At 39.4% G+C, this 25399-nt stretch overlaps 1 pseudogene; it reads left to right on the top strand.

Moving 5' to 3' along the window:
- The first annotated feature begins 4513 nt into the window (after positions 1-4513).
- On the top strand, positions 4514-7175 carry LOC140948924 (fibrinogen C domain-containing protein 1 pseudogene; annotated as a pseudogene).
- Positions 7176-25399: the final 18224 nt, after the last annotated feature.

Raw genomic sequence — 25399 nt, 5'->3', positions numbered from 1 at the left:
CACACGGAGTATTAATCAAAAAAATTCTCCTACCGAGCTTGGGCCACCTGTGGTGTGAGCACTTTTTCTCGGACTGAAAGTGCATCCCTTATCCAAGCATATTAAGGCAGGATCCATATTCCTTACCCTCCAATCCGAGACAAAGGTCCTTAGGAGTCTTAGGACAGTGATACAATATTCGTAAATAATTATATTTATCTGAAATTTCTTAGTGCGCTCAAAAAACAGTGCTACCTTTAGGAAAATACCCTGCAGTGCCACCTTTACCAAGCTTACAAAAGTTGAAAATCGGGAAAAATTCAGGATACAGGCGTGTAACGTTGTTTTCCGGGGTGGGGGAAGAGTAGCAGTAGTTAGGCATGTGTGATTATTGCAAATTTGTTCCAAGAATTTATGTCCACTCTGTACTTTTAAGCCTCTTGCAATGCCTGGTAGAAACTGTAGAGATGTTATTTCTGATTTCATTATTAACGTACCCCATGGTAAACTGGTGTATCCTCCGAAAATATATCTCCCGACCCTTATGATTGTTGCAGTCGGTCCCTTGCCGTCTCACCGGGAGTGAAATGTACTTGAAGCCCAGCCTTCCACGGATGCACGCCAACAGCGCTTCCAGACGGAAGTACTTCTCTGTTCTACAGCGACTATCCTTTTACAAAACCAATAAAAACACTATAAAGTAAAATGAGTTTCCAAATATATTGTTATAATGACATAAGTTCAGAAATTACACCTGCAGAGTATGCTGAAAATGTCTGAAATGTTTAAAAGGGCCGTAAAAATAAAACAAGCAATAACACTTCCACGCGAATCCTAACCAAGGTCACAAGGGCAGCTATTACGCACGCCAATATTTTATGTTTTACCACATTTGAACCAAAGATGTACCTGGTCCTTTTTTTTTGCTCTATCAAGTCAATTCTGACCTTCTTTGTCCCCATAACGTTCAAGGCTACTCAAACGTAATAACTACGTCACTGTCAGCAGGACATTAAGTTCTTGATTGTTAGTGTCCCTTCGTTTATCTTAGTTTTTCCAGCAGGTAACGGCATAACTAATCTTGTCCAGTTAACTACGGGACGAGGAAACCCTTAAGCTTGACAATGCGCTTAAAAGATAGTGTGCTCCACTGGTGTGGCGAGTGATGGTGGAATTTTTGTGATAATTGGTAGGCCTAAAAATATAAAAAGAAAAATATACTTGCCATGTCTTATTGCTGAGGTAGCCGTAGGTAAGGGATAGCATCATAAGAATCACCAACGGACAAGAAGATTAAAATTTGGTGTTGGCACCAAGGGGAAATACCAGAGTTTCCGTATTAAGAGGGATTTCAGAAAAACCGTCACGGACACGTGTTTTATAGCGGAGCACCATAACTAAGATAATTTGGTAAACTATCCATCCGAGAAATTTTGGTTATAACGTCAGCGTACGTCCGTCCGTACGGACTTTCCGGGTAGGGGAAAGTAGTCCGCATGGACTCTTGGGGTAGGGGAAAGTAGAGATTTTTTTGGCGGGAAACCGCATGGCGCAACGTCGCGCAATTATTTCGCGCAACTGGTTTTGAAAAAAGAAATTTCAAAGCAACTTAGCAAAAAGATTTTTCGACAGTGCCTTTATAACTTTTTATTACAACTTACGAAAGCTATTATGTCAACAAACAAAAGCAGAGAGATTTTAGAGTGTAGTCGACAGGTTTTAAGCAGAGAGCAAAGAGAAGGCGAACGGCAGAGAGCAAGAGTCAACACGCGTAGAGCAAGCTAAGACGATCGCCAAAGAGAATGCGTTAGAAGTAGAAGAAGAAGACAAAATTTTAGCGAAGAAAGTCGGCAAGTAGAAAGAGTCAGGGCGAGAAGAAGGAGAGAAAATTATAGTGAAAAACGCCGGCAAGCAGAACGAGACAGAGCTAGAATGAATAGACAAAGGCAACGCGAAAGAGAAATACAAAGGCAAAGAGAATGGCAGCAAAATAATGACATGATGACAGAAAGTGTTGTGTTAATGCCACTATAGCCTCTACACATTCAGTGATGAACGAACCCCAAAGGACGTGTGCGGGGAGGCCAATGTCACTATGGCCCCGCGCTATTAACATTTTGATTTCAGACTGATCTCGGACGCGAAAATTCAGTCAGTCATTTAAAAATACAAGCAGGGAAGACAGAGGCTTTTCACTTTTCTTACCATACGCGTTGATCGCGCTCTACGACAGTCCAATTTTTATGCTCTGATTGGTCAAAATTTGACAGGTGGTTCATGCAGAAAATTTATACAGCATCTTGAAACTTGTTTACTTTGACAGCTGAAGCTGACAGGGCTTTTTGGTCGACTTGTGATGTTTTTTACTGTCTTTTTCCACTAGATACATAAAATGAAATACAGCTGCTATCAACAGTCTTCTGTTATTCATGGCTGGTTTGTTTATTGAATTTTTGGTTGAGAAATGCGCCGCTTGTCAAAGTTGGAAATCCGATTTCGGATGGCATCGTTTTCGTTTTGCACCTTGCTGGATGCGGGTTGAAAAGTCCCTCAAGCGATTCTGGCCTTACTTGATAGCTTTCAGGAGCTGCATCTCGAATGGTAAGCGTGAGTAATTATTGTATAAAGTGTATGTGTTTGTTTTTTTATATCTAATTTCATGAAGTCGAGCGTAGTTGATGAGGCTAGTTAGTGCACGTTTGTATTAAGATCTGAGACAATGATCTGATCTAGTATGAGGTTTCATATAAGCTTACAGAGCTTTAAAAAGCCTTGAGTCTATATCTTCTCTAGTCTCCGCAAACAGAAAGAAAAAACGTTCCGAAGAGTATTTAGTTATAATTTTGGCTGTAGAAAGAAAGCTTTGAGCGAGTTTCTTGCCTCGAGTTCATCTTTGAAAACAGTAAACACCAGGAAGCCGGCTAAAAGCTGTAAGGTGGCTGAACACAGTTTTTCTTGGCGGTCAGCGGTAGCGCGTGTTTTAAATTAGACACACAGAAGATGATTTCTCAAAATCTACTCATTAAAATTTTGTGACATTTGGCAGAATTTTTACTTTTATCGTATTTTAAATAATGAGAACTTTAAAATGGAAGTTGAACAGACGAATTTTGTGACACATTTAATAATTACGGTACAATTATATTATTGTTTATCTAAAAACCCCTGTGTTACAATTTGGTCAAATAAGTTTCAGATGGTAATGATTAAGTACAGTAAGCTGTGTGCAAGTTTATAAGAAAATCTAATGAGCGAATTTTATGTAAACTGAGTAAAAGTGAAATTTTAAGGTTGTATTCAATCGTTCATGTTGCCATGGAAACGACAAAAACGTCAAATTTTACCTGTCAGTCAAAACCTTTTATCAGCATATTTTTCACTTGCCAAGTTTCAGCTTGTGAGCTACAACCTTTCTCTTGCCATAATTTGGCAAATGACCTATACTTAGAAACTGCAAAAAAACTGTGTTCAGCCACCTTAAGCTTAAGCTTAAAGACTCAGGATTTTTAGAAACGCTTTAATACTCTCCTTCGTGAATGAAAATTGTTGTCTCAGTAAATGTTTCACCGAATTACATTTTTTTATTGATTGTTAGTAGTCTCTTGCAATTTTAATCGCTTTGCCGTTTGTTTTCAGTCGTTCATAAACATCGCTTGCAGGAGTACTCAAAATGCCGCGCGTATCAAACGCTTTTTAAGATTACACATCGTTATAAAACCATTAAATACAAAAAATAAACACAGTAAATTCTTCATTATGTTGAAGCGTAACTCTTTTAATGCTCTCTGAAAATTGGGCGCTTGTCAAAAGTGAGAACCGGCTAACCGTACAGGTGATTTTGGAAATTTTTTGAACGGTTTTGCTAAAAGCCCACGCGTACGTCGTACGGTCCTGAATATTGAATGGAGGCAATTTGTCTTGAAAAATTGTAAAATACTGCATTTTGTCTGAGGTCTGTATGATAAAAACAGCGCCTCATATTACTGTTTCACCTCAGATGTGATGTATAAAAAGTATGAAATGTTGGTTTACACGCACCCAGAGTTGTTGGCAAGATTTTGTTGAGTAAACTTGTCGACTGAAAAATTCGGCCTGATTTGTTTTCCAAGAATTCGTTTTCCAGGCCTAATCTACTGTGACCAAGAGCTATTATGGCTCTTAAATGTGATTGAAGATGATTGCTATTTTTTGGGTGTATATATACGGCTATCAATTCGATGTAAGATTTCACTCTAAAATCTCTTAGCCTTAGCTTTTCCTAAAAAGTCACATATGTGTCCTTAAGTTAACTGATTTGTGGATTACAAGTTTATTGTTTGATTTAAATTGTAAATTTATTAATGGGAGCTTCGCTTTTAGCCCTGGCTAAATCTATATATTAGATATAAAGACTAAAGCAGACATTTTGACAAAAAAACCTCACTTAATTTCTCAACTGTAACTAACCCAATCGCGACGGGTGATTGCGCGATCCAGTGCACTAAATCTTCATTCGTAGGTAAATTTCTGACTCGTCCCCAGTCGTCTCTCGGTCATGAGAGAAGTGCGGTCAATGGGAGCGCCAGAAGGTAAATTTGACGGAAAGTCATAGTTTTGAAGAAAAGGTTTGGAAAAAGTTTATGGTACTGCTTACGATAAAAGTCCACGCGAAGCATGCGATCCGTTGAGTATCATATGACATTTCGGGTTAAATTTTTTGTCATTCATTCATAAAAATGCAAATGTGTCGACAAACAACTCATCAAAATCAGTACACGTTTTTATTGTAGTGACGAAACTGGACGGCATTAGCGTCTAGTTCATTCCGAATTTTTTTTTCAAGAGTTTGCTACAATTCAGGCTACTTCAGACAAATATGCAGACTACATGAGCCAGAGAGCAATCAAGAATAAGGAAAAAAAAACATCAAATTTGAAGAACAATTCTATTCTCTCTTACCTCGAACAGACAGATTACTAGTGGCCACAGACGATCCAAGAATATTCCTGGCAGCACATGTGTACTGCCCAGCATCGTTGTAATTCAGATTTCTAACAATCAACTCCCCTTCTTTAATCAAATACTTTGCACCTGACGGGAGCTTTCCGCCCTTTTCCTTAAATATCTATCAAAGATTTCGTGCAATCAAAAAATGACTCCATTAAGTCGGTCCTCAATTCAATAATTTTTTTGAGAATTTTGGATGATTTTTTGAATGTTTTTAATGTACAAAAATTAGGGGCGGGGGATGTTTAAAGTTTTGGAAAAATTAGAAAATATTGGATTTGGGGGTTAAAAAAAATTAAAATATGAAGTGAAAAATTAGTAGACAATTACCAGATAGTCCACCATCACAACAAGGTGCCTCTGATTCCATTAGAAGACTAACTCATACTGGTTTATGTGTATACCTTCTTTTTCTAACCTAATTTATTTCCCTTCCCAAGTCAATATTTCCCAATCAATATTTAAAAAACCAACCGTAATGGCCCCTTAATCGAACTAAGGCCCCGTTTACATGGAGAAAAGTTGTCCCGGGAAAGAGCGTCACCCTTCTGACCGAGTCAACTTTAGAGAGCGTTTATAAGAGAAAAAAGTTCACCCCTCGGGCATGCTCTGATTATCTAAACGGCGCGTGCTTGCCCTGATGGCCCTGACCGACTTGACTCGGTTGGGCGAGCCAAAGTGTTTTTATGAAGAAAAGTTGGCCCAGCTAGGATGATGACCCTACAATCACAAAAGTGTGACCCTGCTAGGCTGTTTCCCCTTGCCGAGCTAACTTTTTGTTTCTCATGTAAACGATTCGCCTTGTTTTGTAAGGGAATGTATAAAAAGTTGGCTCGCCCAGGATAGCTCCGCTATTCCGCATAAAAGGGGCCTGAGGCAAAAACATGTTTCTGAAGCAAACCCTGCGTCTGGGAAGAAAATCTCTCGTAAGCCTGATGCTAAAAATTTTGTTGTAAGCCGAGATTAACTTATCTATACTGAAGAAATGTTTTGATTTCAATTCGACTTAACTCGTACACAAGTGCTTCACATCAGTATTTTCAGCTTTAACTCCCCTTTAAGGTTCCGCTTAAAAATGCTGGTCAAGGAAGTCCTATTCAAAAAATGGCACAGTTTCCATCAACATTTTATCTGTCTAATGAGTTTTGAGCTTCTCCTCACCCTTCCCTCAATTAAACTGAAGCTCACCCAGAAGCTACCTCACTCCCATGACGAAAAATTCTTACAAGGACCACTTAGACAAACGGCAGTGAGGAGAAGCCGGATCTTGGTGTAGATCAGTATCAGCGATTTAGGTAACACTTGAAGTTGAAGGCAAGTGTTAAGCCTGATTGGACAGCTATGAATAGGAAATTTATTTCCCTATCTCCCCGTTCATAGTGGTCCGACCGATCTGCCTTGCCTGCATGAAGTCAGTTTAACGTCTTCGTCCCATAACCCAACTAACATTTGCACTGATTCTTTCAACTCAGGTTGTTAGCACCTAAAAGTGAGGCTCGATATGAAAAGTTATTTTTTTATTATTAACTTATTTATTTATTTATTCATTTATTTATAGTTATTGACTTAAAATAATTGGTTTTATTATTTTTTAATTTTTACAGCCCGAGATTGTGCCGAGCTGTTAAACGCCGGTTTCAAAGAGAATGGCGTTTACGCAGTAAACCCAACAAACAAAACCCGTTTTGAGGTGTTCTGTGACATGAAGACTGATGGTCGAGGGTGGACAGTCTTTCACAAGCGCTTTAATGGCCTTGTTGGATTCTACAGGGGATGGGACGAGTACAAAAACGGCTTTGGTGACGTCAGAGGAGAGTTTTGGCTTGGAAACGAAAAGATTCATCAACTGACGGAGATTCCGAGTCAGTTGCGAGTGGAAATTAAGATAAAAAAATGATGGCAACAAGTACGCCAAGTACAGTAGTTTTACAGTTACTAACGAGGCGTCTAGCTACACGCTGTTTGTTGGGTTTTACTCTGGTACAGCTACGGATCAACTGGCTTATCATAATGGCATGGCTTTCACTACAAAGGACCGAGATAATGACGAAAGTGGTAATAACTGTGCTGTAAGTTACAAGGGAGCATGGTGGTACAAAAGCTGTCGTGACTCAAGCCTGAATTCCAATTATGGTGACAATGACAATATTTGGAATTGGAGCCCACTCCTGGCTAGTGAAATGAAACTGAAACCCGCAAGCTCTAAATGAACACACGGGCGTTTCCGTTAAAGAGGCTGTTTCAAGGCTGTCTAGTTCATTGGGTTAATATTGCCAATTACGCGTACTATTCGCCTCCCCTTCGGGGGATAGTTGTATATTATTTCGCTAAAGAACTTAACGTTAGCGAGGAATGACGAATCAAACGAAGTACGACGTTCAGCTTAGGCCTAAGAACTTCGTTTGGTTCGTCCCTGATTAATGGTTAAAGTGGATCTATATGGTTATCCGGCATTAACTTCAATTTTGCAAGGGCTAAATGAACACACGGACGTCACGGAGCACCTTAGATCCAGTTAAAAAAAACCCTTCAAAACTAAGGTTTTTTTAACTGCAGAATGTTAACTGATAAACATTTCATTTTCGAGGCAAATTTTAAAGCCAATTCACAAAATCTCAAGGGAACAGAAGATGTTCAGCACTATTATCTCTCTTTTTCATAGAACAGGGGTTTCAAAAAACAAGAATTTTTGTGGACTACAACTTTTAATTAGTTCATTATTTTTTAATAGCCGAATGGTAAACAATGAAGCACCTCTGAGCGAAACTTTTAAGTCTCCGTTTTAGGTTAACTTAGTTATAATTGAGCAAAAGTGGCTCTCTCTCATGATAAAGATAATGATAAATTTTTCATTCATAATTCTCCGTTTGGGTTTAAATCGCCCGGCTAATTCTCAATAATCAGCTAGCATTTGCCGATTTCTTAAAAGGTGAGTCGCTTTTACGGATAATTGGCAGAAACAGCCCCACACAGCAGCAGAAGGCCCCCTAGCTTAGCTTAGTGTTTTGGCAGAGCTAAAAAACGGCAGCAGATTTTACGCGCTATGCAAAGAAGACATATCCAAACTCAGCTACTTCTCAAAATCTTAGCAAGGTTATCAAAAATATCACTCGACGGATGACAACTGCTAATTGTAGAACCATGATATTTGCAAGACTGATCATGACATCCCTTAATATCCTAAAACTGCCGAGGAACAGGCAAATGTTTTAACGACGGGATTGCGAACTTTTCATAAATCGAGGGGTAAAGGTAATTTGAATGAATAATTAAACGATTACTTTCGTATGATTTTTAGCAATTATGAATTCGGCTTTTATAGGATGTGAATTATGCAGATCGAGGAGGATGTTATCCATCGAGCTGAAAATGAAAATGAAATGAAAATGCATCCTATATTCCCATAGGGCGCAGAGGAGTTATTCATGGTGGCCCTGATTGTACCCTGGTTGCTAGAGACTTTTCTAGCGCGGTTTCCGGTTTCTGTCAAGTCTTTATAGTGACCCTTCGCCGCTCGTGGCTTCGGCCTACGGCCGAAGATGTGTCGGCCTTTAGGCTTTTGTACATCATGCTTTTGCTTCCCTACTAAAATGCTCCACCTTAATGCTCCATATTTCCCACTAAAATGCTCGGTCTCCCCAAAAAAGTCTCTAAAATGCTCGGATAATGCTCATTATACAAACGGTTTTTTTAAATTAATTTCAAAGTTTGCACTTACAAAAACGTGCAAGTGTTGCAAGTAGCAACGACAACGTGTACAAGTTCATAAATACAGCCAAAAAAACCAGCTGTATTAGGTTTTTTGTGAATTTTGAATTCTAGTCTTCATTTTGTTTAAAAAAGCTGGAGCTCATGGGGCATGGGCATATTGTAAAATTTCTTGCTTGCCTGCCTCTCATAGGCTTTTCGAGCATCTAAAAAATGGAATAATTGCCCATTTTTAACGGATTTTTACCCTGAAAAGGTCACGTAGAATTTTCGGGAGCCCTTTTTCTCGCTGAAATTTTCGAAAAGGTAGGTTTTGATCCCTATAATTTTCAGATCACTAGACTTTCAGCTAGGAAATCCGAACAGATGAAAAATTTTTAGCAGATAAAAATATACCTATGTCTACTATTTAAATACTAAAATACGTTTAACAACGCTATCTTTAAGTGTTTTTGAACTATATCCTCGTTGGCTGCCCCTGTTTATTGTTGGCACCAAGGGGAAATAAGGGGAAATTAAGCGGGCTGTCAGAAAAAACGTGACGGACACATGTTTAATAGATATAAAGACTAAAGCAGACACAATTACGAAAAAGCCTTACTTAATTTCTCAACCGCAACTAAACCAATTGCGAAGGGTGATCGCGCGATCCAGTGCACTAAATCTTCATTCGTAGGTAAATTTCTGACTCGTCCCCAGTCGTCTCTGGGTCATGAGAGAAGTGCGGTCAATGGGAGCGCCAGAAGGTAAATTTGACAGAAATTAAAGTCATAGTTTTGAAGAAAAGGTTTGGAAAAAGTTATGGTACTGCTTACGATAAAAGTCCACGCGAAGCATGCGATCCGTTGAGTATCATACGACATTTCGGGTTAAATTTTTTGTCATTCATTCATAAAAATGCAAATGTGTCGACAAACAACTCATCAAAATCAGTACCCGATTTTCTTGTAGTGACGAAACTGGACGGCATTAGCGTCTCGTTGATTCCGAAATCCTTTTCCAGAGTTTGCGACTTGCGGTTGTATTCAGGCTACTTCAGACAAATATGCAGACTACATGAGTGAGCAATCAAGAATAAGGAAAAAAAAAAACCATCAAATCTGAAGAACAATTCTATTCTGTCTTACCTCGAACAGACAGGTTACTAGTGGCCACAGACGATCCAAGAATATTCCTGGCAGCACATGTGTACTGCCCAGCATCACTGTAATTCAGATTTCTAACGATTAACTCTCTTTCTTTAATCAAATACTTTGCACCTGACAGGAGCTTTCTGCCCTTGAAGCTCCATTCGACGAAAGGGAGAGGATTGCCCCCAACCGTGCAATAAAGCGTCGTATTTTCTCCCTCGTCTCTGGTCTGTCCTACAGGGGTCAACAACACTTGTGGTGCAGATATCGATTTTCCAGGCCTTCCAGGCGGTCCCGGCATGCCCTTTGGCCCCGCGTCTCCCTTATCTCCCTTTTCTCCCCTCGGTCCGACAGGACCAGTCATTCCTGTTTTTCCAGATTTTCCAGGTGGTCCCAGGGGACCTTGAGGACCTTTCTTTCCCTTTGGTCCCCTCCTGCCACGTGGACCTTTTGCCCCAGTGGGACCAGGAAGTCCGGGGGGACCCGCGGGACATAGCTTCTCACTTGACTTACAGTACCTGACGGGCATAAGTTGTTGAAACTGTTTTGTGATTTCTTTTCTCACGTCATGTATTGTGATGCTAGTTAGAGTTTCATTTAAAACGTGTCTTCGCTTTCTTGGTCGGGTGGTTGTATTGGTCATTTTTGACAATGATAAGAATGCAGAATAAAATATTGTAGAGAATTTATAAAAAATAAATAAACTTATAAATAATCAAATAAATAAACGAGAGCCAACTTTCCTCCCTTGCCACCGATGGCTGAATTGCGTGGGAACCACGAGAGACGTGAGGTCGACGTCAGCATGTAAAGGCGCACTATGCAGCCGCTTCATTGGTGCCCACGTGTCCCACCCTTTTGAGAAAGAGTTTTAATCACAGCTAGCAGGATTTTACCACTTAGTTTTCTTTTTGAAAACCTTGGTTGGTGGTCTGGCCATTGGAGTATGCTCAGCAAACCGGCACTCTTCCAACTGAGCTAACCGAGTCGCGGCAACTATTCGATTTGATCATTAATCATAACTATAACAAAATTCGCAAATCTGATTGGTTCTCAACTGCCCTGATTTCAGCCTTAATTGGACAGTTTAATAGGACAGTACGCGTCATGCCTAAGTAATTGGACAGTACGCGCCATCACGCGCGCGCTTAAATGGATTTTTTTTTTTTCATTGCTAGCGAAAAAATCTTGGGATTTCTTGTGTTTTGATTTAAAAAGAGCCCTATATATCACAAATTTTGTTAAAGTTATGATTAATTGGTAACAGAACTTCGTGTCGTCCAATTCGGTCTGTAATCATACTCGTGATTAAACAAATCGGACTCCCGCTAAGCGGTCGTCCGATTTTGTTAATCACTCGTATGATTACAGACCGAATTGGACTCCACTCAGTCCTGTTACCATTACTAATTGAATCAGAGAATGAAAAATAGATGAAATAGGCCTGTTTGCATAAGCAATCCACAATGGACTGTTGAACAATGTCATCTCTCTATAAGTACATTATCATTAGGTCAGTAAACGAACACAAGCACAGAGTGGGTGGTAAAGACATGTACACTTTTTCTTCTTTTTTGCGGCTGTCTGTCGGAAATACACTTCGATTAAGCCCGACTGTATGAAGCAAAGAAAATAAAGGGAGCTTTACAAGTCCTTCAGGAGGCTATCGGTCCTCTTCCTTTTTGTTTTAACCTTCGATCAGGAGTCCTCCTTCCCTCGCAGGTTTTTTGTTTTTATATTGTTGTTTTTATTGTTGTTGTTTTTTCTTCGTCAATAATTGAGAGAGATTTCTTTCCATGTTCACCAGACGTTATTTCAAACCCGCCTAGGATAAAAAAAATTATGCGGAAGCACGTCACGAAAAACTCCAACCAAAAAGCATATGCTCTAAAATTAATTCCAGGTGTTTAGGAAGGTAAAGAAAAAACAAGAAAGAAAACGTCATTAAACAAAGCACGAAAGCAGATTTATTCTGTACTTGAGTTCGTAATTCTTCTTCTCGATTTTCTCTGAAATGAAACCAGATATTTAGAAAACTTGTCAACTGCGTTACTCTTACGGGGTATAATTTTGTAACCACGACGTTGTTTTCAAACCTAAATTAAGTAACTTAAAATCGCTAATATCTTGCCCAGCGTTGCTGAAAACTGAAACTTGGGCGTGAAACGGCTTTCACTTAGGCCATAACGACTGCAAAACAACTTTTTAAAAACCGAGGCCTCCAAAAAAATCTTAAATGGCCTTCTATGAACATCATTCACTATTTTTAAATGTGTTGCAACAACAGCCTATAAAGATGGTAAAGTTAACCTATTTCCAACTGCACCTGGATCCTCTACAGAATATAAAGGAACACCAAACCCCCCATTCTCCCCCCCCCCCCCCCCCCCGATGAAACCGCGCAAAGGCTAGGACGCGCCATCCTTGATTTGTGGGTGGGGAAGAGGGTCTAAATTTTACGTCTATTTTGTCTAAAATTGTACGTAGCCTACGTGTAAGTGCTTCGAGGGTAAGGGAAAGGGGAAATTGAAGCGATCGAGAACGCGATGGATGTTTTCTATTTGACGACAAAAACTCTACTACCAAAGGTCCTAAGCGGACCCTATTTACAGTGTTTTTAGTGCTTTTTCCCTGTATCTATGAGGCCACCAAAAAGCAGTGTGAAGTAACTAATATAGCGTAATTTATTCGAAGTAACAATATTTTTCAGCTCACTTAGTACTAGAAACAACACTATCGCCCAATCTGCGAGTAGCATTTGCAAAAATATCCCGTATGCTAGCATAAAATCATCCCGTCAAAGATTGCATGTCTGAACCAAGAGACAATGATATCAACAGAGGTCAATTCAAAGTCTTGGTCCAATGACATCCACAGACTAGAGAAATTATTAAGAACCGATTTTACTTTGGGTATAACTGATCCCTTCTGAAAATGTTATCTGAATCTTCTTGTAAAGATCTCTTGCAGTACCTTTTGTCGGCGAAAGAATCATTCTGTCAAGATTTTCAGTCTCACCGCAGGGGAAACAGTTTATGCGAGATTCCAGTGTGATCAGTCGTTCTTTTGTTGTTTCATTCTTCACCCAGAGACATCCACAAACGAAAACTAATATCACAGATAGAAACGATGGTCTAATTGATGGAACAAAATCAAGGAGTCGAAGAGATTTTGAAGAGTTAAAGGATTTCATCTCTACAAATCGTTTTCTTTCACAGCCATTGGAAGCCTGGAACGATTGCCACGACAGTTCCTAGTAAAACTTGATCCTACAAAAATTTGGCTCAGAAAAACATGCATATTCTCTTACATTAAAATTTGACGTAAAGCTGCCCAGGCTGTTGACCTAGCCTCTCTCTTACCCGTTCCTGTTGCACTGAAACGTGCTCGAAGTTTCTACAGCGATATCTGAAATCGTAAACATTTTCTCTCACCAAGTATTTTGCTTTTCTGAATGCTCTAATCGACGTTGAAGGAAGTTTGTTCAAGAAAAGACCGTTTATTACTTTTTTTAATCATTGCTTTCGGTGATAGGCTTTAAACAGTCACTGAACAATACCGTGATCGCCGTTTGCTGTGAACGTGTTCCTTTTAATATTAATCCCTTCATGCATTTTAAAACACGACAGTGGACATCTCCGTCCTGTCTCTGTTTTAATTTTCGCATATTTTCAGTATAGTTTAGTTATAAGATTGTTTGTTGGCTTTCTTAACAAATGGATTGTTTTAAATTTGAATTGTTTTCGCATATTTTCAGTATAGTATAGTTATAAGATTGTTTGTTGGCTTTCTTAACAAATGGATTGTTTTAAATTTGAATTGTTTTTCACGAGAAAGGAGTCCCGTGCTCTGATGACCTCCAATGGTTCTGTTTGACATTCGTGACATCACTACACATGAATAAGCTAAGAGAAAAAACGAGTGGGTAAATGAATGAATGAACGGATGGACCATAGTTAATGGAGGTGACTGGTTATGAAGCCCGGCAAACATCAAAGGAGCAAACAAAGATGCCAAGATTTATGTTAGAAGGTCCACGACCCTGCACAATCTTTTGTTTTGCGTTCATACGTTATGCATGAATTACGTAACCAGCACGTTTCTATTGGTTAGTTCCTCAGTACGGAGTAAACAACTATTGTGTTTTGTGCAGGGTCAAGGCCAAAAAAGAGAACAAAAACATACAACAAAGAACTTTGTCGGGTTTCATAACCATTCCCTCTATTAACTATGGATGGACGGACGGACAAACAGACGAACGGATGAACGGACGAACGAACAAACGAAGAGACCAAAGAACGAACGACGGAATGAACCAGTGCCGTAGCCAGACCAAACGGCCAACCGAGGCAGGCGGGAGTTGCTAGGGGGGTTCGGGGGCATGCCCCCCCCCCCCTCCCCCGAGAAATTTTGAACTTTAGTCTCTCGGAAATGCGATTTGCAGCGTTTTCTGGGCCTTTCGGTAACTTTTTTTCGAGTTAATTTAAGTGGAATTTAAAAAGCAATAATCAGAAACAAGCTACATAATCTGGGTGACCGTTAACCTCGCCAATGGTTTTGATCAGTATTTGTTCAAAAAAAATTTGAGTTAACGTACGTAGCCCCTTGAGATCAATGATATGGTAATTTTTTCATAGTATATTGACTGAATTGCTGAATTCTTTGTAATATCATGATGCGTTAAAAATATCCGATGATCGCTTATGTAAAATAAAAATGATCGGCGAAATTCGTCAAAATTTTACCGAGGCGAGTGCCTCGGTTGGCCTCATACTAGCTACGGCGCTGTGAACTAACAAAAGGACTGACGGGTTTGGACGGATGAACAGGTCGACGGACGAACGAACAAACGTACGGACGGATGAATGAATGAATATAATTGTTTTATTATTCATTCAAAATAATTATTGTTTAAAACAAGGTAAAAACGAGCTTTTAGCAAACAGAACCAGTAAAAATGCTGACGTGTTGAGGTGACTGATCGAGGCAGTTTTCACTCGTATTTTTTGGCTGTTTGTTTGTTCTGTTTTCCAGCGTCACCTTAGTCATTTGAACTCTTCTTTTAAACTTCTTCTTTGCGGCCGAAAAAAAAAAACTGTCAAGGCTCTGTGTGAAGGGGAGTTCCATTCACAGCCAAGCACAATAACACCGTTACATCACATCGATATCGCAACCCGGGATCAAAGAATGAAAAATTCAGGCGTATTTCACTGACTTGATCACCCGAGTTATCCTGTCAAATATAACAGTATGAGAAATTACTTTAATTCATGTCTCGCCGGTGAACTTCCGAACTAAGGGTTGGGGAAATCGCCTCTCACGAAGACGGACAACGCCCGGAGCTACTGATTATCCATGTGCGTCAAACAAAGAGACGCTGAATATCACCGCTCTATTCTTTTCGACTCCGAGTCAACGTTTGAGCCCTTCATCATTTTAATATCAAACCTTTCCCCTAAGTAAGTAACCTTGTAGAGAGGTGTCCGTTATAGGAGGGTAGGTCCTCTACCGCCAGGGCCGTTATGGAGAGTTGCCTGGGGAGGAGAATCCCAGATAACAAAGGCGGGGATACTCGTCGGAAAATTGTAGTAAATTCCCTGGGGAAATCCAATCTAGTCGTGGCTCAGGCCTTATTTGATTCCAAAAGGAGACTTTAGTCCAGTGCAATACATTGGCTGTATTTATATTCATTTATATATTTGATAATATTTCTGAGCGCACATTCGTAAGAGGTACCATTAAGGGTACAGTGATATATTGGCTTTCCGTCAATCCGCGATTTCTGTCAATTTCAATTAATCTGCCTCTCCACAGGCTTTCCCAAGGTTTAGTGGGAAGCACTGAACAAGCGAGAAGCGCAAGAGCTGGAGACAAGTGAAAAGCGGGAGATGGGGAGGACGGGAACGAGCGCAGAGGGCGAGCGGGGAGTGGTCCTTTCGCCCTCGCTTTCTTTAATAGTTAACTCAAACATCCCCCAAAAATTAAAGTAATCGCGAGCGTCTGAGGACGAGCAGACAGCATCCTCGTCACTTTCATCATGAGAGAATGAGACACACGGGAGTCGCCCCTCCACGTGACGGAAGAGATTCGACTGCATTTTGAATCTGCGTCCTAGTAATGTTAAGTTACAGAAAGCAAACAATTCAGGTGTATTGATTGGTAGTTTTTTGGTGTTGCAGACGGGTGCAATCGCCAAATGGCTTAAGATCTAGACAAAAAATTGAAAAGACACTGCACGATCCCACACCACTCACAAAGCAAACCAACAATGGTTTCCAAAAAACCAAGAAACACCCTCTTGATCTCCCCATACAAAAATTAATGGTCTGTATCTAGAGAGAATGAACTCTCTTGTCTGTATCCTTTCCTGGTGCTTTCTTCGCTCTGTTTTCTCTGTCTACAGGATTAAAAATTGCAAACATAGTTAGAATACATAGAATTGCCTGCGAACAAATACATAATGCTAGATATACGTTTTCCAAGGCTTGTTGTGGTTGATGGAAACTCTGGTATAGACGCGGGGGTTTCGACGACTTTGATGCCTTTTGGTCAACAAGAAAACGGAAGTATGAAAAGCCAATATAGCGTAGATGATTGCGAGGTAATAAGGTCGCTAGGGGAAAAAAGCAAAGAGTTCAATACCAAACAAACGTCAAAGCAAAGCTTCACTTAGGGACCGGTCATTATTTATCGCCTGGGGGTGGGGGGGAGAGGGTGGAGGATTTGGGGCTAAATAAGGTGAAATTTAGCCGATCCCCCCTTTGAATCTTACTTCACTGAATAACATTTGATGACTTTCTCGATTCCACCCTCCCCCCCCCGCCCACCCCCCACCAAGTCTTCATTTTCCAAGCAAATTTGAGTGGTCCCCTCTCTGAATTCTTCCAAAGTTTCCGGTGATCCCCCATTTGTTCTCCTAAAAATCAAGTGGTCGCAAGCCCTTCAGCTTTTGAGTTACAGTTTTAGGATCGTTGATTCTCTCGTTTCCTTGAACAGGGTCATTTTCATGCTTCCTTGTCAGCTTAATTTTCTATCATTTCCGGATAGCCGTGATGCCGAAAGAAGTGAAAACATTGCAAGGAAATTGCCTAAATCAGGACGACTTCAAAGTGGTAGTATAGCCTTTAAGAATGGCCCCTTCGGATTGATAATCTATTCTGTGACAATAGGTTTTGCCCTTCCAAGCACAAATCGGGGAAATAAGAGGGTCTGAATGGGCACAAAGACAGCAGTTTTCTTTGCATCTCTGCCAACATTTTCATGTCATATATTGTAACACAAAGTCTAAGCTAAACCGTCTTTAAACCAGACATCGTAACTTTCTTCGAAGAAGCATACATCATCCTACTATTAAATTCACCACCGAAATTCACTGAGACAATGTTTTTAGACACAGTTGTATACAAAGGCACAAGATTAAACGAAAAAGTTATCCTTGATGTAAAGACTACGGAAACCTTCCAGCACACATTTTGCGGCTTGTCACCCACCGATTTGTCAAAAGAGTTTGAGGAAAGTTCAAAAGAACACTTGATGGTTGATGATGAACAGAGGCTACCAACACAATTTGAAAGACAAATTGCAATCAGAAATCAATGAAACTCACAGAAACCGAAGTCCGCGGTCCTGAAACAAAACCGAGCAAGGAAGGAAAAGAAATGTTGGCTTTCGTGACACAATACCAGCCCTTAGTGAGGGTCTGAATGTATGGGGTGCCATTACCGCCAAAATTCAGCTATCGTTACTTTCGTAAATGGTGCCTCCAATTTTGTTTATGGTGCCTTCGTTTTCATAAATGGTGCCTCTGTTTTTGTAAATGGTGCCTCCAATTTTGTTTATGGTGCCTTCGTTTTCATAAATGGTGCCTCCAATTTTGTTTATGGTGCCTTCGTTTTCACATATGTTGCCTCTAAACTTGTTAATGGTGCCTCTTATTTTGTTAAACTAGTGCCTTTATCTTTGTATATGGTGCCTCTGTTGTCTTAAAAAATGCTGCCGCTGTTTTCGTAAATGGTGCTTCAAATATTCAGCAGTCTGGGAACGACTCTCTGGTGACTTAACCGAGGAAAACTGGGGCTCAGTCAAAATGGCCTGTCTTCGCGGTCTTGTTACAGTAGAAATTGCAAACATTTACAACAGTTTATAGAACTATAGAATACCAGTCTATTTAAAATGTTTAAAAAATACCAAGGCAAGCACCGTTTTTGCATGTTTCCTTGAGGCTGTGTCAGAGTTTGGTCTACCATCCCGGGTACGCTCTGAAAATGTTGGAGTTTCCATGTTCATGCTTCAGTGACCACCGTGGATGCGGTTGTTCTACAGTTGTTCTACAGCAGCAAGAGGTGACACTAATAAATGACTGGTTTTACAGGGTTTCCAATTATGTTTTTTAACACTCACGAACTCGCGAAAGGTGAGTGGTTTTTGGAATTTATAAGTCACAAAATCATCTTCTAGCTCTAGCATATTTGCAAGTGAGCATAAATTTCCTCCAGTAGAAAGTTGCTGTTGAAGAATTTTGTGGCAAAAAATGCATGCATAGATTTATTCTTTCAAGAAAGAAAGTGGCTGCGCGTAGAACCTAATAAGTGCATTTTATCTACATGTTTACACTGTACTTGGTAAACAAAGGGGGGGGGAGGGATCAGTGAAGTCACACTTATTAACCTCCTATATTATATGAAAAAAAATACCACCAAAACCCAACCATGTTCCTACTATGTGGGTACTGTTAGTTTCTAATATTGTTGTAAAGAAACAGAAGATAAAATCAGTGAACTGTAACAGCAGGATTCATCACAATTTAATCAACAGTTTGATTCCAGGTCATTTTTAGAAAAAAAACTGAAACCTAAATGGCAGTGCCTTTAATTGACTATAATTTTGTTATAATGTGAAAGACTATAAAGCAGTCAATATCTTCTTAAAAATGCACAAACCCATGTTATAAAGAACTTTCTTCGTTTAAACATCATAAATAATCTGGAACAGTTTACCTTTCAGTAACGTAAACAAAACTGTATGTTTTTTAATCACTTTCACAAAACTGTAATAATTTTAAAGTTGTACCATTTCCTGCAACATGAAACTTGAACACCTTCAAAGAGCCCAATAATTTGGCAATGGGGTTGCAAAATGTTTTTAAGAGGAAGCCATGCCAGCACTTATTGCATCCTTTGATTGCCAGAATTCTATTTCCAAGGGCTTTTGTTCTGGAAGGACACGTAACAGTGAAAATGAGAGTAGCAAAAACGTTGTTTTGTTTGAGTAAATCCATTGTTGATTTTTTTCGTTTTTTTTTTTGTGTGTGCTACTAGAAGTTTTGCCTATAAAGACTATGAGTGTGCAACAATTTTTTGTTGCATGCTTTTAGGAAATTCTTCACCACAGGAATACCACGTCCAGCATGAAAGCAGGGCACCTTTTTTCCCTCTTTTCCACAGTACAGTTGAAGGAAGAAACTGCAAGCAATAATTGTTTTTTCCTGTTTTTCGTACCGCATCAGGATAAATGGAAGTTGAAGTTATCTTTCAGATTCTTAAGATTGTTATGTAATGATGGAACAACCAGCTGCCCATGTACCATAAACTAATGATCCAACATGCCGTAAATGGATGTTAAATACTAGTGAATGCCTTCCCACTATTATCACAAACTGCTTGAAGTGCAGCCAGGAAGGTGTCCTTGTCAGGGAAATTTCTTGGCAAGGTTACATTCTTTGTGCAAGTAGAGGAAAAAATAGAACCAGCATCCTCAAATTCGATCCTGGTCCTTCCTAAACCAAACTCTGGTAAGCAGGGTGCCCCAGTAGCAAAGCTGAGGAATGCCTTTAGAATATCTGGTTTTGCACCAACTATGAACTCAGTCATGTGCTCCATGATGGTTTTTTCAGCATCACTCATCTCTGATGGAAACATCAATATTTCCTTGATGTCAGAACCCTTCATTTCCTTTTCTCCTGCCACAAATAGCTCTTTGAAAAGCTCAGGATATACTTGCATTCTGGACCCAAATCCCAGAGTCTGAAGCCCTTCCCTTAGTTGATCTAAAAGTATTTTGGGCTTTCCAATGCCATCATGTACAATAAGGCTTTGGATGACTCGCATTTTGTTATCATTCTGAAAGACATTCACAGAACAACAATAATAGAGTAAGAAACTGGTCAACGACCTGTAAGTTGTAGTTGTAGGTAACAATATCCTTGAGAAGGAGATTGCAACATTTGCATGTACATGCAGGTAAATCCGTTCTCTTCATGAAAACATATGCACCTGTCCCAAGCTGGTCAAATGATGGATAGTGCAATCCACAATTAAAGGTGTCATTAGGGGCATCAATTTCAAAAAAGACTACTTTTTTTATTTATAACAATGATTCAGATTTTAGGTATTTGAAAATTATTTTTAATTAGTTGTCGTTTTATCCAATTTATGTAATTTGTAAGGATCTGTATTTTAGATATTTTTAAATTTATTTTGTTGTATAGAATACTTATTTTTAATCTGTTTCTCACTGTTTATTTATTCACTGGATGGTGATTTAACCAGTGGATAGGGTTAATCACCTCTTGAGCAACTGGGGCCTGATCTAAAAAAATATTTATTTTTGCTTGTCTTCTTTTAAACTGTTTGGTGGTTTTTTTTTTATTATTTGTGAATTTCACTTCACTGTTGAGCAAGCTTGAAAGTGCTTTTGAATGGCTTCTCTCCTGATCAGACATTGAATGTGTAAGTTTTAAAATACTTTTCTATCAATATCAAGTTTTCACTATTGTTAATAATATGCTGTTAAAAATAATGCGGATCAGTTAAGGTTTCTGGGAAACTGCCCACCTACCCCTCCCCTAACCCAACGTTAACACTAACTTCTCACTTAAGGCAAAATGTTAGGTTAGGGGAGGGGAAGGTGGTCAGAATCCCAGAAACCTTGACTGACCCAATAATGCCATCTGCCATCACAACATTTACAAACTTACCGTTAATGTCATGGAAAGTCCACTCTCTGAGAGAACACTGGTTGTCTCCTCTTTGTCAAGTTCAGATACATCCGCAACTTCTGCAACCTTAAAAAAAAAAAACAGAAACAAAAAATTAACAAAAAAAACGTATGTTTTTGGTAAAAAGTTTCACATATCCTTTTGATACTGCCTTCATTGTGTGGTTCCAGAAAATATCCAGACCCCCACCACGGAGGGAATTGGAAATTCCAGGGGGGTGGGGGGGTCAGAGGCCCAGGAAATTCCAGACGGGAGGGGGGTTGGACCATAAAATCACTTTCCAAAGGGGCAATATCATTTTGTTTTCGACCTGAGATCGAACATTGCTTCTTACCGACCTGGTAGATCATTTTTAGAACATAAATAACTTGAAATATATCACATAAGATTGTTCCTTTTAATCTTAACCAGGTTTCCTTTCTTCTAAAAGCGTTTTGGATGTAATTTCAAAGGAATTAGACCGACTACAACTCGTTTTATCGCATGCTCGTATATTCGGCCGCCATTACTCGTTACCAGTCTTCCCCAAAACATTAACGCAGCAACACGTTGCGTCAGTCGATCGATAGATCAGAAGAGTGGCAATTTTGCCTCACGAAGCACAAGCTATACATTGTAACCGTTTTAGAATGAAGAGTTTTTCTTCTCCTTTTCATTTTCCCATAATTTTGTGGTTGAACGTGTGGCATGTTCTTGATCGAATTCTCGCTGAAATGGTGTCGATTTCACCAAACATTTATACGGCCATCGCACATCACGTCGCATCAGTCGATCGAAAAACAGTAAATTGAACTTGGTTTCCCTTCAAGTATCTTCAAGATGCAGGGGGTATTCATTGTTATCATTTCAGAATTCAGAGTTTTTATTCTTCTCTTTGTTTTGCATAAATTTTGTGGTCGTAAGTTTGACTTGTTCTGCATTCCTGCACGAAATGGCGTTAATTCTATCAACATTACGCGCATGAGACGAATAACAAATCTAACAGTACTGTAGCAGCTATCCTAAGGTCTACTGTGATTGGCTCACAGAGTGTTAAGGGTTGCGAGGGTTTCAAACCAATAATGTTGTTCATAGGGTGTCACGTTCGTTATCAAAATAAATTGGTCACACGTTTTAAAATAAGTTAATTTAGTTTTCCTTAGACCAGCATTCTAGAGGGTTTTCATGGATTTTACGGGTTGCAAGGGTTTCAAGCGTTGCGAGGGTTGCTAGGGTTTCAAGCGTTGCGAGGGTGTCAAGTGTTGCGAGGGTTTCAAGGGTTGCAGGGTTTCAAGTGTTGCGAGGGTTTCAAGCGTTGCGAGGGTTGCAGGGTTTCAAGTGTTGCAAGGGTTTCAAGCGTTGCGAGGGTTTCAAGTGTTGCAAGGGTTTCAAGCGTTGCGAGGGTTTCAACCGGTAGAGTGAGAGAGTAGAAAGAAAGGCTCTCTTTCCCCCCTTTTTCCTTATGCCTTTCCTCTTCCCTTTTCATTAACAGAGAAAAGGGAAAGGTATATCAAGAAAAAACGAGCAAATGACATTACATGTAAATGTAACAATCATTTTTATATTGGGAAGTTCAGTAATAATAATCCAGATGGCCAAAACTTCCATATTTTGGCCATTCTTATTCTGAAGTATCCACCATATTCTGAGCTATCCAAACAGATACTTTGCTATGAATAAGCTTTACACGGCAGTCGCGGTAGTGGTACTGTAATTAAACAGACATTGTTTGTTCCTTGCACTAAATTCTTACAAAGAACGTGAAAAACAACTAACCTCTATGTAGGCTTTGATCCACATTTTGGAGTAACCACTCTCATCTTAGCCTTCTTCAGTCTTTGTATACTTATCTTAAGAGTCGGAGCGATTTGCCGAAAAATAATTTTATTCAGTTCCAGTCTCCGAGCGGATACCTGATTTTGGAGTATCCATTCTAGTCACGACCATTTTGACACTGAGCCCCAGTTTTCCTCGGTTAAGTCACCAGAGAGTCGTTCCCAGACTGCTGAATATTTGAAGCACCATTTACGAAAACAGCGGCAGCATTTTTTAAGACAACAGAGGCACCATATACAAAGATAAAGGCACCAGTTTAACAAAATAAGAGGCACCATTAACAAGTTTAGAGGCAACATATGTGAAGACGAAGGCACCATAAACAAAACTGGAGGCACCATTTACAAAAACAGAGGCACCATTTATGAAAACGAAGGCACCATAAACAAAATTGGAGGCACCATTTACAAAAACAGAAGCACCATTTATGAAAACGAAGGCACCATAAACAAAATTGGAGGCACCATTTACGAAAGTAACGATAGCTGAATTTTGGCGGTAATGGCACCCCATATGTATGGGGGGGTCCACTTTTCGGTTGTCGGTTAAAATTTAGTTACTTTGTCGGTAGTCGCTTAAAATTTTCGATCTTTGTCGGCTGTCGGTTAATCTCAGTTAAGTAAAAATGCATGTTAATTATTAATATTTGTTATGCGTTTCACTCAATTTCAAGACTTTGGTCCCTATAAAACATGTAAAACTTGTAAAAATGCATCATTTGATTGAACTTAAACTTTATTATGTAACATGATAGTGTATTTCATCAAAGCTTTTATTGCAAATGCGAACTTGGTTTCCCTGGTGATTACAGGGCACCATAAAAAGTAATGAAGAGAGGTTAATTGGACACGGACGGAAACGCCCACTCTAATCTTTTGGATATGTAAATTATTTTTGGTGAAAAACTGCAAGGGGTTACAGGTTGCACATCTATACCGGCGTGAAACCGTATGTTGACCTTTAATATTTTGGCTCTAACAAGCATGTTCTTTACCACTGGTTTGGGGGTTTTCCTTTCTTGTAGGAAATAAGGGCTGGTTCTTTAAAAAATTAGCAAAGTAGCGGTTGGTCTTGTGTGAGATTCCTCTTTTCCATTAAAGCTTCTTTTACAGTAGACACTAAGGGCTGGTATTGTGTCACGAAAGCCAACATTTCTTTTCCTTCCTTGCTCGGTTTTGTTTCAGGACCGCGGACTTCGGTTTCTGTGAGTTTCATTGATTTCTGATTGCAATTTGTCTTTCAAATTGTGTTGGTAGCCTCTGTTCATCATCAACCATCAAGCGTTCTTTTGAACTTTCCTCGAACTCTTTTGACAAATCGGTGGGTGACAAAACGCAAAATGTGTGCTGGAAGGTTTCCGTAGACTTTACATCAAGGATAACTTTTTCGTTTAATCTTGTGCCTTTGTATACAATTGTGTCTAAAAACATTGTCTCAGTGAATTTCGGTGGTGAATTTAATAGTATAGGATGATATACTAAGTTTGCTTCTTCGAAGAAAGTTACGATGTCTGGTTTATAAAGACGGTTTAGCTTAGACTTTGTGTTACAATATGACATGAAAATGTTGGCAGAGATGCAAAGAAAACTGCTGTCTTTGTGCCCGTCGCGGTACGGTGGGTTTGTAGGTAGAGCTGTCCATTGAACTGGAAAGAATTTTCTTTGAGGGTTAATCTAAGCATTTCTCGCATATAATGTGTAGGACTAGGCGGGTTGCAGACATTTTCAAACGCTCTGCAAACCGATTTCAATACCCTCGTTTTGTGGTATTTTTGTAAAAAGACTTGTGACGTGGTATCTTTGGTTACTCCCTAGAAAGGAAGAAAAAATACAATATACTCTTCTTTTTGAAAGAACATATAGATAATGTCCGTTCACGTCGGTAGTCGGTTAATAATTTTCCTGTCGGTAGTCGGTAATTTTTTTCGCGTTTTGTCGGTAGTCGGTAATATTTTTTGCCCTTTGTCGCTAGTCGGTTAACCCCATTCGCACCCTCAAATAAGCGTTAAGAGATTTCGAGCGAATTCGGCGTGTGAACAACAAGGGGAAAAACTAACTCTGCAACACGCTTGGCTAGCGGGAAAGGAACTCGTTACTGTTCCACGGTACTAAGATCTGCTACAACTGGAAAACATGACAGCACTTAAACTTGGACTTCAACCGAGTTTAATCTTCAGCTCGTGAACGTAAATCATCGACAGCCATGTGCATCAAAAAATGTAAATCGAAAAACAGCGATAACAGTGCTCTATTTATACTAACCGATCAGCTTATTACAACATCACAAGACAAATGGAAAGAAGGCTGAATAAAATCAGCTGAACACCGAAAACAAATCTAGATAAATTCAGCTTTAAAGTTCATAATTATCAAGTTAAACTAAATGACTCAAAATTAATTAATATAAATGTCAGTGAAGCAAGTGAATTTAGGAAGTTTACAAAGAAAGCTGTGTAAAAGAATTCGAGTTTCTTGTGCTCAGGACTCCTTAAAATGTGAGAACTAAAACTACAAACGGTTGGTATTAATGACAGGAGAAAGGTCCAGTAGTTGTTCAGGGACTAAGCTGAATAACTGTTTCTAGAAAATTCAATTTCGAGGGTACATACTGAATATTCGTACAGATTTTCCTAAGGCACACTGTTCCAACAATTAAATACATGAGTAAACAATCCCGGTTACAATTTTTGTACAGAAAATAAACATTCCTGGTTATAAAGTTTGCACAGACTTAATCAGAAAAACTTATTCAATTGAACGGTTGAAATCCTATTTTATAAATTTTG

The sequence above is a fragment of the Porites lutea genome, chromosome 9 (assembly GCF_958299795.1).
Source record: "Porites lutea chromosome 9, jaPorLute2.1, whole genome shotgun sequence".
Lineage (NCBI taxonomy): Eukaryota > Metazoa > Cnidaria > Anthozoa > Scleractinia > Poritidae > Porites > Porites lutea.
This window is presented reverse-complemented; position numbering and strand designations above follow the sequence as displayed.